Below are 16956 nucleotides of genomic sequence, written 5' to 3' on the forward strand. Positions count from 1 at the left end.
ATTTCGGTGCAACAAGACCAAGACCAGCAGAACGGCAGGATGGAGGTCATCGTGGAGCCCAGGAAGGCGTCATTGTCAGAGTCTTTGGCAGGCGAGGACCAACTTTAGTCAGGATAAGTGTACTAGATGTTCCCCTTCGAAATGGCCAATTGTTGGTGCCCTTCCCGCTCAATATTTGGGAAGAGGACCAAGGCCTTGCTCTATAAATAGGGCTAGCCACCATAGTTTAGAGGCATCTGATCCTGATCTGGAAGAGATTGATCGAACCTTAGCCAGAATCACCAACACAAGAACTCCTCCCCTCGTGAGGCAGTTATTCCTTTGTATTGTTCATCATCAGCCCCTAAGGCAATCCACCACACCACAAACTAGAGTAGGGTATTACACCACAATGGTGGCCCGAACTAGTATAAACCTCGCGTCCCTTGTGTTTTTCTTCGTGTAGTCTAGATCCTTTGCAAGGCGACGAGACGTGAGTTGGTAGAGGGAGTGATCTCCGCGCGCACCCCAGAGTTCGAACCTTAAGGGTCTGCCGGAACCCAAAATCCAACATTTGGCGCGCCAGGTAGGGGTGTGCCGGAATCTTTCTTCCACCGCCTCATGTTCCGTCGCATCGTCATCATCATGTCGGGCAACCCAACGGGCAACCCCGACCCCTGGGCGGCCTGGCCTGCCCGCACCGAGCCGCCCGCCCAGGGCGACCACAACCTTGTTCCCCAGGGAGCCTGCGGTCCGCAGGGCACTGCGGGCCGCGGGCAATGCGGCCAGGCGTCACCAGCTCTCGCGCCGCGGCAGGTGCGGTCGGCAGAAAGGGCCTCAAGCCACACCGCAACCATAACGCAGTACACCCGGCAGGAGCAGGCGAACTCAAGGGCCGCGCTCACGATGGCCCGAGAACTACTATGATGCAGGCTGCTGGAGGGCGGCCATGACGTGCTACTGGAGCGGGTGGTAGAGCTCCTGGGCTCCGCCGCCTCGGGGGCTCACCCCTTCTGCGCCCAACTGCCACCTCAGGTCCAGGGCGGACTGTACGGAGGCCCCATACGCGCCTGCGCAGCTCTGAGCAGATTCCAAGGCCTCCCCAATGCCAACCTGGCCATCAGCGCCGGGCTGCCAACAGTGCCGGTTCCGCCTTCGACCAGCGAGGGGGCATTCACTGCAGCCCACGGTCCCTACGGGCCACCATGCTACCACCCCCAAGTTGGCACCTCGAGCAGGACTGCGTGGCATGCGGGGCACTACAACGAGGCACTCGGGGCGGCGGCCCCAGAAGCGTATGTGCCGCACATGGTGGATCAAGGGCGCATGCTGGAAGAAGACCATGGCTCGTTCCTCGGCCTAGGATGGGGGGAAGAGATGCCGGAAGCTGAGCTCTTTCAGGAGCCCCAGGAGAGCCTCGTTGACCGCGCTGGAGGCAGCGACTATCGGGTACCGCTAATTCCTCAGGAGAAAGCTTATGCTAACCATGGGTCACAGGAGGTACAGGTCGCCGCGGCAGATGGCTGGCCCAATCCAGCAGCTTCCTACCCCTCAGGAGGAGGGCACCGGAGGCTATAGGAGAGGGGCCGAGATCCGGCCTCACCCCCGCGGCGCTTGGAGCAAGGCGTCCTCAGGAGGTAGGCCCTCTGCCGGGGAGGTGCCCCAGGGCCTGCCCCCGGCAGAGGACCCGTGGTCGTCGGGGGAACCGCTGGCAACCGCTCTATCCCATCGGCGGCATCCTCGGCCTCCGGCCGTTGTTGATGGCAATAGAGTGTGTTGCAAGGCGGGGCCCTCGTCTGGCGATATGAAGCAAGGCCGGTACCTGTGAAGAAGGCCCAGTGCCTGTGAAGCTTGCCGCCCCGTGACACTCTCACGTAATAATGAGTGGGGCTGTACACGCCTCGGAGTCTCCGGAGAGCCGCCCTCGGGCCTCAGGGGCTCCCGCCCAGGCCCATTGGCAGCACTTAGCTCCACGCTGGTGAGAACACGTCGAAGACTAGACTAGGTGACAGACGCGGCCTTTTTGCTTTTTTGCCTTTCTCTTGGTTGTCAATTTCCCTGGTTTGAATTTAAGTTGGATTTGAGCTTGAAACTTGCGTATGTTCAGGGAAGGGGTGTTTAGTCTCGTTCGAGCAATACGCAAGTTTCGAGCGAGCCTCCGCCGCGCGACGGTCAACCTCCTCTTGGACACGGGCTTCCCGCGCGCTGACATCATCCTCCGCCAGTGCCACCAGGATCTCCCTCGTCTCCAACCGCTCAAGGTCAAGGGTGCACTCGGCGGCCTCCAGCGCCATCGCCTCCTCACGTCTCTGGAGCTCCGCCTGGTCGACGAAAGCCCCCTTCAGAGACACAAGAGCCGCTTGACGCAGCTCCACCTGCTGCTCCAAGGAGTTGCTCCAGGCCTGGAGCTCCCACGCACGTTCCTCTGTAGCCTTGCGCTATCGCTCTGCCTCCCGTGCCTCCTCGACGGCTTGGGAGTAGGCCTCCCACGAAGCCACCAGCGACGCTTCGGCCTTCACATTGTCAAGGTCGCGCTTATGACGCGCGAGGGCGACGGCTACCTTCAGCTTGCGCCTCTCCTCAACAAGGCGCAGGCCTTCGGCCTCAAGACGCGCATCCTCGTCGGCAAGCTCCACGCCGAGCTGGCTCACTACATCGGCCGCCCTCTGGAGAAACTCTTGGCGAAGGGCGCGGCGCTCCCGAGCGTGCCCGAGCACATCTTCCGCGTCGTCCTCCGCCCCTGGCGCTTGCAAAGGGCCGCGGACCGACACGCCCCCTCTGGGCTGGGGGCTGGGGGCTGGTGCCCTCGCAAAGGCCGGGCGCGCCCCGCCAGAAGCCTGGTCTAGAGCTGGTTCGTCCCCCAAGGAAGAATGCGAGATCGACTTCAGCCAGTCGCCGTCCACGACCAAAGGAAGAGCTCGGGCAGGTTGGCTGTGCCCCAGGAGAGCTCGCGAAGGAGGGACACGAGGCGCGCAGAATCAGGATGCTCTGTTGGACGGCTCACCTCTCTAACCGGCCTCACGGCAAGGGCGGTACTTGAGCTCAGGGCGCTCGGAATTGACGGAGAGGGCACAACCTGAGGGGATGGCTCGTCAGCCGCCTCCATGAACTCGGCAGGAAGGGCCCTGCAGGGCAATGGTCAGCTGAAGCAATGGGAAGGTAAGGGACTAAGAAAGGAGAAAACTTACTCATCAATGGCAAAGTACTTCGTGCGCTTCAATAGGCGGCAGGGGTAATCATCTCCACCCAAGGCTTCCTTCCTCTTTCAGAGGGCCTCGAAGTCTACACGGAAGCGACCTAGGAGCTCGACGCAAGGGTCAGTCTGCGGCGAGGAAGAAGCGTCGAGGTGATCGGCGTCGGAGTCATTGCCTTGGAGCACACCGCCAGGTGCCGCCTCGTGGAGGGTGGCCGAGGCCTCGGGAGCCTCGGCCACAGGAGCCGCAGGCCGCAGCTCGACGCCTGCGACTGCCGTAGGGCAGGCTTCAGGAGGTGCCACCTCAGGAGTTCCGTGCGACGTCATTATCTCGACAGCAGCCCCCTTGGCCCCTGGCGGCCCTCGCCTCCCGGCTCCACCACTTGAGGAAGGACCACCGTGGGCAACCGGGAGGGCAACCACGATAACTCGGTTCTCATGAGGCCCCGTGAGGCCTACTGGGCGCAGCCCCCATTCATCAAAGCTGGGCATCTGCTTCACAAAGTTAGCCCTGCCCTGGCAAAGGTACAGCAGGGAAGCTCCCTGCCGAAGGCTGCCTGGGGAAGGATCACCAGTCAGAATCATGAGGACCTTCCTCAGCACTTCGGGCGCCAGATCTTCCTTCTGGAGCCTCATACGGTCTTCATGCCCCCAAAGGCCCACATCCAGCGAGAGTGACGCTGGAGAGGGGCGATGCAGCTCTAAAGGAACTCCTTCACCACCTTGGGCGCCGTCACATCGAGCGCCCTCAAGTTCCTGAAGCGACGCCAGACGAAGGTGAGCCGGGGGCTCATGAGCATCTCATGGCCCCAGCCCGAGTTGGGGATAGCGGGCAAGGTTGGCTCCGAGAGAAGGGGCTGGGCACTCCGGCATCCATGTATAGCCACCGCTCTCGGAACCTAGCAGCATGCGGAGGAAGGCTGAAGTCGATCCCCAAGGCAGCCGCCTCTGGCACGGCAAGGAAGCTCACGCACCCCGAGCATTGAGTGGGGTCGCTAAGGCGCAAAGAAAAGAAGTGGCGCAGTAGGGCAACTGAAGGAGGAATGCCCACCATCGCCTCGCAAACAAAGGTGAAAATGACAAGAAGAGTAATGGATTCGAGACCCAAGTGCATCATGTGGATCTGATAATGGGAAAGTACAACATTGAAGAAATCGGAAAAGGGGGAACCAGTCCCGCCCACAGGGCATCGGCGAAGAACCGGACCTCGATGACTACTCTGTCAATGGAGAAGTGAGATGCGGGCCAGACAGTCGTCCTCCCGCACTCGTTGAAGATGGTGGCAAGGGCAGAGCTGACCTTGTCCAGGGTTTCTAGATTAAGTATGATCGACTAATTGACGGCAGGAGTCGCCGACGGCGGCGAGCGGGGCGAAGGCGCGGGCTTCTTCCCCTTCTCCTTCTTCGTTGGCGCCATGTCGACAAGAAGGGGGAGAGTTCAATGTTGGATTGGAAGCAGAGGTTGGAGCTCAAGGGGAGGAAGAGCAGGAGACACGCGAATGGCGAAAAGAGGGATGACTGTGTGCAACCGCGGGTCCGCCTAGCCGGGCGCAAAATAAGGGGCATGGGGAAACAGGAACGCCCACGTCCAATCAACCGCCACGCGGCGCCCAAGGCCGCATTCTGTTGTGGCCCGCGGCGCTTCGCACTTGCCCCTTCGCTTCTCTGCTAAGCCAAGTTGGGGCGCACCTTGGGCCCGAGGGCTACTATCGGCGTTCTGGGAATGGGCTACCCAGACTTGCCTGCCTGCGGCGTGGCTCAAGGAGTGGCCCGGTACGGCCCATCTTCGTCAACACAAGCTCAAGACCCTCGCGAGGGGTCAAGCCTCACGGGGCGGACGACAGGAAGCTTCCTCAGGTGCAGCCTCATCAGACTGGCTCACGAGGAGGCGGAGAGATCAAGGCAGGGTACCTCACAAGGTGCCCATGACGCAAGCCATGACGACCGAAGCCAGGCGGGCGCCAGGCAGGCACCGGCCTGCGCAGTGTCCTTGTTTCCTCTTTGGTGCAAAGGGGGCAATCGCAGGCAAGGGTATCAAGCAAAGGCAACCATTTCGGTGCAACAAGACCAAGACTAGCAGAACGACAGGATGGAGGTCATTGTGGAGCCCAGGAAGGCGTCATCGTTAGAGTCTTTGGTAGGCGAGGACCAACTTTAGTCAGGATAAGTGTACTAGATGTTCCCCTTCGAAATGGCCAATTGTTGGCGCCCTTCCCGCTCAATATTTGGGAAGAGGACCAAGGCCTCGCTCTATAAATAGGGCTAGCCACCATAGTATAGAGGCATCTGAACCTGATCTGGAAGAGATCGATCGAACCTTAGACAGAACCACCAACACAAGAACTCCTCCCCTCGCGAGGCAGTTCTTCCTTTGTATTGTTCATCATCAGCCCCTGAGGCAATCCACCACACCACAAACTAGAGTAGGGTATTACACCACAATGGTGGCCCAAACTAGTATAAACCTCGTGTCCCTTATGTTGTTCTTCGTGTAGTCTAGATCCTTTGTGAGGCGACGAGACGTGAGTTGGTAGAGGGAGTGATCTCCACGAGCACCCCAGAGTTCGAACCTTAAGTGTCTGCCGGAACCCGAAATCCGACACCTACCTTTCGGGATTCGCCGTTGGCCTGGATGTGCTTGAGGATCGGAAGAGGCCATCGAGGTCTTGATTTGGTCACGCCCGCGCCGGCCGCCATGGCGGGGATTGCACCGTGGGGATGGGTTCCCCCGTGCGGGCAGCAACATGGGTTGTTGCCGTAGCTTGGGAGGCCGCGGTGGGGCAGCTCGTCATGAGCCTTTGGCTTCGCCGAAACCGAGCAGACTTTGGATGGTGACACGTCACTCGTCCATCTGCTCGTCCGCTGGTGGAAACTTCAGCAGCTGTTGAGCCCACGCCATGGCCTCCGAGGCTGTGCTTGGCATAGATGATGACGATGCCGATCACGCTGTTACTCGGCTCTTGGCGAAGCCAGCGGAAGCTGCACTGCGCCCCCGCTGCTGTGGTGGAACCACTTTGGCAGCAGGGTAGCGAGGCAAAGGTGCTTGAGGGCCATCAGCCCCATTGGGCGCACCAGTTCAGCCGGCTCGACCCTGGGGAGAGCGCACGCGCAGAAGTCATGCCCGCGGCTAGGACGACTGTAGGGCCGAGGCTCGCCCCGGACCGAGCGCCATCACTAAGGCTGCGTCCATTAACGGCCGGAGCGCGGCCATCAAGGTTTTGCTGATGTCGCTCTCCTCTGGCATCTTCTGCTCCCGCGTCGGCCGCGAGGGTGATGGTTGTGATGCTGCCTGCTCCGGCCACACCCCTGCAGCGTTCGCTCCCTCGTGCGTCTCCTCGCCCCCCGTGGCATTGGAGACCGCGGGTAGCGGAGGCTTCGAGGTGGACGGATGAGCTGGAGGAGCTGACTTCTTCTTGGGCGCCATGGCTGATGATGCCGTCGACGATGCAGATGGTGATGAAGATGACGCGCTGCTTATGTCTTTGGGTTCGCGCAAGCGATACCCCTACCTAGCGCGCCAAAGATGTCAAGGGAAATAATGGCCACCTATTGGACCAGGACGGTCCCTTGTTGGTTCGGCAGGGGGGAGTCATGTTGCACAAAGAGGAGACCAACGCAAGGCAGCACGGCAGGGATCACACGGGCAGTTTTACCCAGGTTTATGCCGCCGCGAGGCTTAAAATCCTACTCCCGCTTTGGTGGATTGATTGGGAAAAGTTGGTGGTGGTGCGTAGTACACCTAACCGGTAGGCTTGCTTCTGGGTAGCGGTGACTACACGCGTACGGGGGTGTGAGTGTTCTAATTTTCCAACCTCTATAATCATTGCCATGGGCCTCCTTTTTAGTCCAAGGGGTCACCACAGTGGCAAGTTGGTCATTAGACACTGGTATGATAGCAAACAATGCTATCATACCTAATTCTGCAGGCTGACAGCATGCATTTAATGCACCGGTTAGTGTCACATCGTTGGTCGCCCAGCAAGGCTTGCCAGGCTAACTCACTAGCTCCATGCCTGCTCGCTGGACACGTGTCTGGACGGGTGTCATTTGCGGGTTCACTTGGTAGGAAGTGGCCGCCATGTGCCGAATGGCTGCCACTTAATCATCCTACGTCTTGACACCACACTGATCCATGATGTGGGTCATGGTGGAGCAGTCGGTGGAGTGATCTGGTCTCCATGAGTCCCAGCAGGCCCTGCCGAGACGCCTAGGTCCTCTTCTTCTGGGGGTGGCTAAAAGCCCAAGTGCTCCCTGGGTGATTTTGGTAATTAATGCCAACATATCTCTTATAGGACTAATACTTTTATCTAGTGTATTTTAGATAAGTCTAAGAATGGAGTGGCATGGACAAGAGGATGTGGAACCCCTTCAAGATGCTAAGGACAAAGGATTGGCTCAAGCTTAAAGCTCATGACTCTACATTTTCTATTTCAGTGATCCAAGATCACATTGAGTCCATAGGAAAGCCAATAATATTAAAAGGGGATGAGGTGTTCCTTAATAGCTTGCTTGCTCAAGGTGCTTAGTGATATGCTCCAAAGCCCTCAACCACTTTCTCATATCCACATACGTCCAAAACCAAAAGTCAAACCCGGCCCCATCGATTTGATCTATCCGGCGCCACCGAGTTCATTTGACATAGCCACTGCCAGAAAGCCTAATGAATTCGGTCTCACCAATGGGATCTCGGTCTCACTGAGATGGGCTTGCAAACTCTCTGTTACCTATTGCAATAATTTCGGTCTCACCGAGATATGCAATCGGTCCCACCAAGTTTGCCTGACCAACTCTCTCTTTTGCTTATTACCAAAATCGGTCCCACCGAGTTTTTGTAATCGGTCAAACCAAGATGAGGTTTTACCCTAACCCTAGCACATCGGTCCCACCGAGTTCATCATATCGGTCCCACCGAAATGCCTAACGGTCACATTATGAACTAAATCAATCTGACCAAGTTTTTTGATTCGGTCCCACCGAGTTTGGTAAATTGTGTGTAACGGTTAGATTTTGTATTGAGTCTATATATAACCCCTCCACCCTCTCTTCAATCGCGAGGAAAGCCAGCAGAACGTGCCTACACTTCCAGCATTCATTTTCTGAGAGAGAACCACCTACTCATGTGTTTAGGTCAAGATATTCCATTCCAACCACATAAATCTTGATCTCTAGCCTTCCCCAAGTTGCTTTCCACTCAAATCATCTTTCCACCAAATCCAATCCTATGAGAGAGAGTTGAGTGTTGGGGAGACTATCATTTGAAGCACAAGAGCAAGGAGTTCATCATCAACACACCATCTATTACCTTTTGGAGAGTGGTGTCTCCTAGATTGGTTAGGTGTCACTTGGGAGCCTCTGTCAAGCTTGTGGAGTTGAACCAAGGAGTTTGTACGGGCAAGGAGATCGCCTACTTCGTGAAGATCTACCCTAGTGAGGCAAGTCCTTCGTGGGAGATGGCCATGGTGGGATAGACAAGGTTGCTTCTTCATGGACCATTCGTGGGTGGAGCCATCCGTGGACTCGCGCAGCCATTACCCTTTGTGGGTTGAAGTCTCCATCAACGTGGATGTATGATAGCACCACCTATCGGAACCACGCCAAAAATCTCTGTGTCTCAAATTGCATTTGCACACTCCAATCCCATCCCTTTACTTTCTTGCAAGTTGCATGCTTTACTTTCCGCTGCTCATATACTCTTTGCATGCTTGCTTGATATGTATTGTTAATGTTTAAACTTGTGCTTAAACTCCACCTAAAATTGAAGAACTTAAAAATTGCTACTTTTCTTGGTTGAGAGTCTATTCACCCCCCTCTAGACACCTCTTCTCGATCCTTTCAATTGGTATCGGAGCTTTGGTCTCCATTATTTTGGTTTAATCACCATTGGAGGAAGATGGATGAGTCTACGTTGGGGAGTCTTAGACATAGAGTGCCTATACTTGATGGATAGTACTTTCATGAGTGAAAAATGAGATGCTTGAGATTTTCAATGAATATCATTTGAGCAAGTACATTACCTGTCACATCCCTGGTCCTGTTATGCACTAGGCTAGACCCTCATGTGAGCATCATGTTTTAATTCAAGTGAAATTCGAATTGAGGAATTTTCAAAGCCTCAGAAGACCTCTAAAAATAACCAACATTTAAATTTCATCAAATGAGTCCAAAGAAATGTTCCTGTTACTCTGTGAAAATATTGGTAAGAGGTAAAATTCAAACCAATATTTCTGGAATCACGGAATTATTTATTTTTGGGCCTTTGACTTAAACCAATGACATATTTGAGTTGAATTTATTTCTATTATATAAGAAATAAAGTTCAAATATTTTTGTAAGTTGCCTGTGACCTTGGACTAGTTCCTGAGCTCACATCCAATCTACAGAAAGTTTTAGAAAAATGATTTGATATTTTAAATCAAATCAAAACCAATTGCAGAAAATAGAAAAGAGAAAGAAAGAGAGAGAGAATCTTACCTGGTGCTCACCTAGTAGCCCAACCGGCCCAGCACTGCAGCTGGCCGGCCCAGCCCACCACTGCAGCCCCTCCGTCGTCTTCCTCCCCTCGCCCCGAAGCAGCTGCGTGCCCGGCGCGCAGGCGAGCCGCGCCAGCTCCTCCCTGCCTGCCTGGCTACCCCCTCGTCGCCCTGGTCGCCTCCCGCGACGCCACGCAACCCCCCCGACGCTCTCTCACTCTCCCCCTGGACCCCATCCCCTCCTCTGCTCCCCTCTCGCGCGCACCACCGAGCGGAGCTCGCCGTCATCGTCGCCGTACCCGTGGCCACCGGCCACCCCTAGCCTCGCCGATGCACTCAAAGGCTCCGCCTCGACCCCCTCCTCCTCCTCACCGAGCCACGCCCCTCCAGAAGCCCCCGAACGTCCTCTCCGGGCTCGTCTCCCCGAATGGCCGAAACGCGCCGCCGCCTGAGCTCAACGTCGACGTAGCTCCGGTGACCATTTGGTCACCCTGGCGTGCCTAACTCGCTCCCCGCATCGCGTAGCGCTCCGCTAGCCTTTCACCTCGCTCGTTTGCACACCGTAGCCCTAACTCGCCCCAACCCCGAGCTCCGGCCACCGCCTCGGGCTCCACTCCGGCGAACCCCGGCCACCCCCGCACCTCCCCTTGGTCTCCCTAGATGCACGCGGTCATGGGCTACCTCCTGGTGCTCTTGGCGCGTCCAACCGCAGCCCATAGCGCAACCCCGGCGAGCCTCCTCCGCGAGATGTGGTCGCCGGCGCCTAATCCGGCGACGCTCACGTGGTGTTGCATTAGCGGCTAATCCCCCCAATTAGCACACTAACAGACACTGACAGCGGGCCCCGTAGCGGGTCAAAGCCCGAGTCAACGCGGGTTTAGTGTATGTCTCACTGACCAATGGACCCCACGGGTCAGGTTTGACCTGGGGCGCCCAGTTGACTCTGCTGACGTCACAGTGACGTGGTGCTGACGCCATAAATTATTTTCTGGATTTATTATTATTCAGGAAATTTCAGAAAATGCCCTAAACTTCAATAAATCATAGAAAATCAACCGTAAGTCAGAATGAAATAATTTATATATGAAAAATTATCAGAAAAATTCAAGGAATCCATCTATACCATTTTCATGCATGTTTGAACAATGTTTGTCCTCTGTTTTGGACAAAACAAATAAAGGGCATTTAAATAATCATATATGGAGTTGGAGTTTGAATCATGTATTCAAACCAACTTCATTTAAATCATAGCTAGGTGCATTAGCTCAAAACACCAGCATATTGCCATGTCATTATCATGCATCATATTGTTGCTTTGCATTGATCGTGTTTCTTCTGTGTTTGCCGGTGTTGTTCCCCCTCGATAGACGCTGTACCGATGATGTGATCGTTGACACTGATGAAGACTGAATGTTATCTTCAGAAGTGCCAGGCAAGCAAAACCCCCTTGTTCATTCCGATACAATCCCACTCGCTCCTGCTCTCTTTTACTGCATTAGGACAACAACGATTCAACTGTTACTTGCTGCGGTAGCTGAACCTCTTTATCCTCTGCATGACCTGTCATTGCCATAGTAAATAGATGAAACCCACTAGTATGAGTAGGAGTTGTTTGAGCCCTGTTGTGCCTACTCATTCATGCTTGTTTGTCATGCCTGCTACTGCTTAGAGTTGAGTCAGGTCTGATTCATCGGGGATGAATCAGAGGTGTGTGAACATGTCCTACTGTGTGTGAGCTATGTGTGCGAATACGATTTGGTAAAGGTAGCGGTGAGAGGCCATGTAGGAGTACATGGTGGGTTGTCTCATTGCAGCCGTCCTCAGCAACTGAGTTCTGTGTTTGTGATCCATGATTCAGCTACTACCACGCATTGGGCCCGAAACCAATGGACCCTCTCGGCTTCTTAATCACCCTTGTCCTCTGTTCATGAGTTGCAAGTAGTTTCTGGTGTTTGTAGTATGCTGGAGGCCGTGGGCAGCGCTGACCGGAGGGGTGGGCTGTGATGCGGTAGGCATGTGGCCGGGTATACCGGGCACCCGTTTGGTGTCACGGAACCCTGCACACATCGTTTGGGGCTGTGAGCGAAACTCCGGCCGGATCTCCTCATGGATGGAACCCGAATAGGCGATAAACCTGGACTAGAGACTTGAGTGTTTAGGTAGGCCGTGGCTGACACCCACGTTGAGCTTCCGCTTGAAAGTTGCCGAGTACATGTCGTGTAAACGGCGGTAAGTGGTGAGAGCGTGTGTGAAGAAGTACACCCCTGCAGGGTTAACATTATCTATTCGAATAGCCGTGTCCACGGAAAAGGACTTCTGGGTTGCCTGTGCAGTTCATAGACAAGTGAAAGTGGATACTTTAAAATGCGCAAGATAAGCGTGAGTGCTATGGATGGCGTTCTCGTAGGGAGACGGGAGCGGATCCATAGTGGTGTATTGATATGGTGAATATGTGGACTCGTGTGCGCCACCTCAAAAGAGTTACTTGCAGTCGTAGTTCAGGATAGCCACCGAGTCAAAGCTGGCTTGCTGCAGTTAAACCCCACCATCCCCTTTGTTGATAATGATGCATATGTAGTTAGTTCTGATGTAAGTCTTGCTGGGTACATTTGTACTCACGTTTGCCTATTTTATGTTTTGCAGAGGGACTTCAGTCTCACTAGTAGTTCCACGTGGGCTTCGACGTTTAGCTTGTTACCTCAGCTACGATCTTGTGCCCCCGGCAGGATCTGGTAGATAGTCAGGCTTCTCAGCCTTTTTCATTTATAGATGTCTGTACTCAGACATGATAGCTTCCGCTTGTGTTTGATTTGTATGCTCTGAATATTGGGTCATGAGACTCATGTTTGTAATATCTCGCTCCTCGGAGCCTATTGAATAAATACTTGAGTTGTAGAGTCATTTTGTGATGCCATGTTGTATTTGCACATATCGAGCATATTGTGTGTATGTTATTGAAATGCTTGGTATGTGTGGGATCTAGCTATCTAGTTGTTTATCCTTAGTAGCCTCTCTTACCGGGAAATGTCTCCTAGTGTTTCCACTGAGCCATGGTAGCTTTCTACTGCTCCGGAACACTTAGGCTGGCCGGCATGTCTCCTTCTTCGTTCCTGTGTCTGTCCCTCCAGGGAAATGTCACGCGATGAATACCGGAGTCCTGTTAGCCCGCTACAGCCCGGTTCACCGGAGTCCTGCTAGCCCAGTGCTACAGCCTGGATTCACTCGCTGATGACTGACACGTTCGATGCTGGGTCATGGATGCATGTCCCTGTAAGTTAGTGCCACTTTGGGTTCACGACTAGCCATGTCAGCCCGGGTTCTTTGTCATATGGATGCTAGCGACACTATCATATACGTGAGCCAAAAGGCGCAAACGGTCCCGGCCAGGTAAGGTGGCACCCGTGGGAATATCGTGCGTGAGGCCGCAAAATGATATGATGTGTTACATGCTAGATCGGTGTGACTTAGGATCGGGGTCCTGACAGCTTTGGTATCAGAGCTTGACTACCTGTAGGATTACCAAGCCAAACTAGTCGAAGTTGAGTATAGAAAATGCTTTAGTTATATAAGGGAATTGATTGTGGGATGGAACATAAGGCTCTTTTACTCCTTATACATCATGGCCTTCTGATCTGAGTCATCATCTTCTCTTTCGCGGGGATTAAGAACTAGGCTATCTCCTCTTTCTATCAGGATCACGTGTTACTAATCAGTAGACTTATAAGATTGTTGGATTTAAGTCTCAGTTCAGTTCCTACTACTTCCGTATGTTAATTGTTGATCTCGAAACCTTGATATTGTGCTTCTGAGTGGTTATGCCACCATTTTGTAGTATGTCTCCAAACTTTTTGAGCATTTACAGCCGTTATGCTGTCCGAGTCATCCCAGGTTTCTAAACAATCTGATGCATTTGCAAAATCCTTTTCCCTCTGGTTTCGATATTCCTTTAGGCCAGGTTAACCACACTAATCGGTGAGTTGAGGTACTCTGTTGCCTTGACATATATGTTGGAGATATTATTATGACCCTAGGTGTCTAGAGTATCACCTAGTAATTTAGCCATGTTTTGTGTTCCCCGTGTGATGAATCTGGCCATCATTCTCGAAAGCATCTCGTGATGTTATTAGTTAGTAGGTATTCCATTGCGGGGTTCTTGAACCCGAGATTCACCCTACTTACCCCATGTTGATAGTGTTTGCTCGTTCCTTTAGGTTATTAGTAACCTTTGCATTAGTCCTCGAGGTCCGTGGTATTTCCTTCTTCCAAATACTATGAACCACTTATGGCAGAAGTTTGTTGGATTAAAGGATCACAACGGGAGTGCTCTCGATGAGTTCTCCATGCTATATTGTGACTCTGCCAGCTCAACCTTTCTGCATGGGTTATCCGGAAGAATTATGTTGAACCTGGTTCGACATACTAATCTATGCATCCAGAACTCAGAAAGTTATATGTTCCTTTGAGTTGTCCCTCTTAGTTGTATTCTGACCCCCGTCTATCATTTGATAGTCAAGAGTATGCGTGCATTCGTTCATCGATGCCTATTACTCTTGTGGTCCGTCAAGCCATTTTAGTTCAGAATGACTAGGAGAAACAAACTCCAGTGCCTTGTCCATTTCCAGGATTGGGTCAAAGCAGTCGTACTCCGCAGATCAAATTGGTAATCTAGCTTTTGGTCTGTTCTACCTTGGAGTATTACCATCTTTTATATCGGGATTATTGTAGGAATTGCACACCATCCTATGAATTCTTGGTGCAGTGATACTTCTCTCCATCATTATTCATTTCTCGGTTCCCGTGTTGTTATAACCGGAATGTCGACAAGTGAATCGTGATGTGTGAAATCAATACTCCTAGCAACCTTGTTGCTTGGTAGTTAAATGGACAATAACCTCATTCTTAACGTGTTGGTTCTTGAATCATCATTCTAAGATTGATCGTGCTACCTTGTCCATCTTCCTGGTGCACATTTCGATTGATGAGTTAGGATTTTGTCAAGTCCTCGCTCATTTGATCATATCGTCTTGCCCTGAAAAGCAAGATTGTTCTCGATCTTAGTAACATATCGGTGGTTCGTGATTTTCCGAATATCTTCTCGAAAGTATCACCAGGTTGTCACCTGACTGTTATGTTGAGCTCGTGATCAAGTTGGTTTATCCTGTAAACCACCCTTTCTCCAAGAATCCGTGTTGGATACCCCTGAGCTAGTTGGTTAAGCTATGCATCAACTTGGAGAGTTGGAAGATTGAAGCTTGTCCGATTTAGTTCATCTTAAGGGATATCTTGTATGTGTGTTGAAGAAAGATGATATCTTCATCGATTGATCCTTGTGACCAGTTGTTGGACCTATTGTCTTGCCAAAACTTTGATTTGAGTGTGGGCTATCCTCAAATCAAATCAGAACCAACGATGTTCTTAATGTTGTCTTACTCGTGGTTGATCCCTCGAGCATACACCATTATATCCTTTGGTCTGACCAATACTATCACTTGTTCACATAATTCTGGAATTTCACTTATGTGGAAACCTGGATGAATTGTTGTTGAGCCCATCGACAACATTTTGTCTCCTCCATGATTCGTGTTGAACATCCAGCTAGTGTTGGAAACTTTTATAAGCATTATCTTCATGTCCCGTGCATGAAGCATATGTTCGGATGTAAGAAGTGACTTCCTCCAGTTCATGTGCATTTGATGCAAGTTGCCGCCGTGGATTTGAGAAAGTCAATGTTGCTTCCTTTGGAATCGTCTCAAATCATTCATGCATACGTGCGAAGTATTATGTGGTTCGAAGACTTGCAACCTTCATTCCATATGTAGTCCTAGCACACCAAGCCACTGATTGATTTGTTCAAGGAGAAGAAGTTTCTTCTTAAGAGCAAGACTTATGTGAGGACTTCGATATCCTCGATGATGGTTCCCCACCGGAACTCGGTAGTGTTTTATTGTAAGACTACCATGGGATCATGTTTGTCTGGGACAACGTGTTCACATGTTGTAGCAGAACCAGCTCATGTCTTGGAGCTTACTGCCGTAGTTCATTCCCCGAGAATCTCACAACGCCGTCTCGTCGATTTGTGTTGTAAACTTTCATTTTTCTTTCTAGACTTGATGAGTCTGGAATATTCTGACACCAACCAGATCTGAATCTCAGGCAGATGTGATGGTTGGAACATTTCCCAAGAACTGTAATATTGGTCTCGCGATAACCGGTAAAGTGGATGTCGTGGCCAACACACCCAGCCGGAAGACCTCCTGTTGTAGTATCTTGATTTGAGGAAGTTGGCCACCTCCCTATAGGGATTTCGTAGGATTTACTCCCTAGTTGCCCCTATGGATTTCTGTGTTCCGAAGTCCGACCTTTTTACTTGATGTTCTAGATATCAAACCATATCTATGAATGGGTTACACTAGCACATCAAGGAGAACATTAGAAGCGGAGTGCTAAATGTCTCTCGGTCGATCATCCAGATTTCGTTCCCTTGGCCTCGCTAAGGTGAAATCTGAGAAAGTGTTATCCTCCTTTGCATCTGCATCGTCCATCGCTATTCATCATGGTAGTATGTTGTGTTGTCAGCACCCTTGACACGGATGTTGATAAAACCTTGATGATTGTGGAAATGCTCAAGTTCTTGAGAGCACGCACAAGCGCTACGTGTTATCATCGGCTCTAACTGGGATTCCTCCCAGTTTCCTCGGCAATGCTATGACCTTTTCAAACAGTGAATTCACTCTCTATTGTTGGGTTCTTCCCCAGTTACCAGAATCATTCCCAGCATTTGCATTTTGTTCCCAGCTTGCACCGCCAATGTGCCATTCTACCATGGGTCCCTTCCATTTCTGGTGGTAAGAAAATTCATCCATTATGTTGGCCTCAACAAGGTAATCCACATCATCCATTCTAGTCTGGGTATGCCATTCCTTTGCACTCCACCAAACGATCGCTCGAGAATTGCCTTAGGCTGGTACAAAGAGTTTCAATGATCTCTGAATCAAAGGTAATTCTTTTTGCCACTTAAGGGGATGATTCTACGAGTCACCTTCCCTAAGGTGCATCATTATGGTATCATGGCAACTCAACTCCTCGCAACGTTGGCAATCGTTTACCACCTTCTTAGGTGTGGAATTGTTGTCTACCTAGTGAACCTTCGTCATCTGCTTCACTCCATTCCTCTAGATGTGTGCTTCGTGTCTCAGCTCGAGAGATGTTACTATGTTTTATTCCGTGAGTTGATCCCGAGTTGTTCGATCTTTGAGAAGATCGATTCCGTAGAGTTTCCCTCTGTCATCGTCATGTTGGATGAAGATTTCGAAGG

Source organism: Triticum dicoccoides, chromosome 7B (assembly GCF_002162155.2).
Source record: "Triticum dicoccoides isolate Atlit2015 ecotype Zavitan chromosome 7B, WEW_v2.0, whole genome shotgun sequence".
Classification (NCBI taxonomy): domain Eukaryota; kingdom Viridiplantae; phylum Streptophyta; class Magnoliopsida; order Poales; family Poaceae; genus Triticum; species Triticum dicoccoides.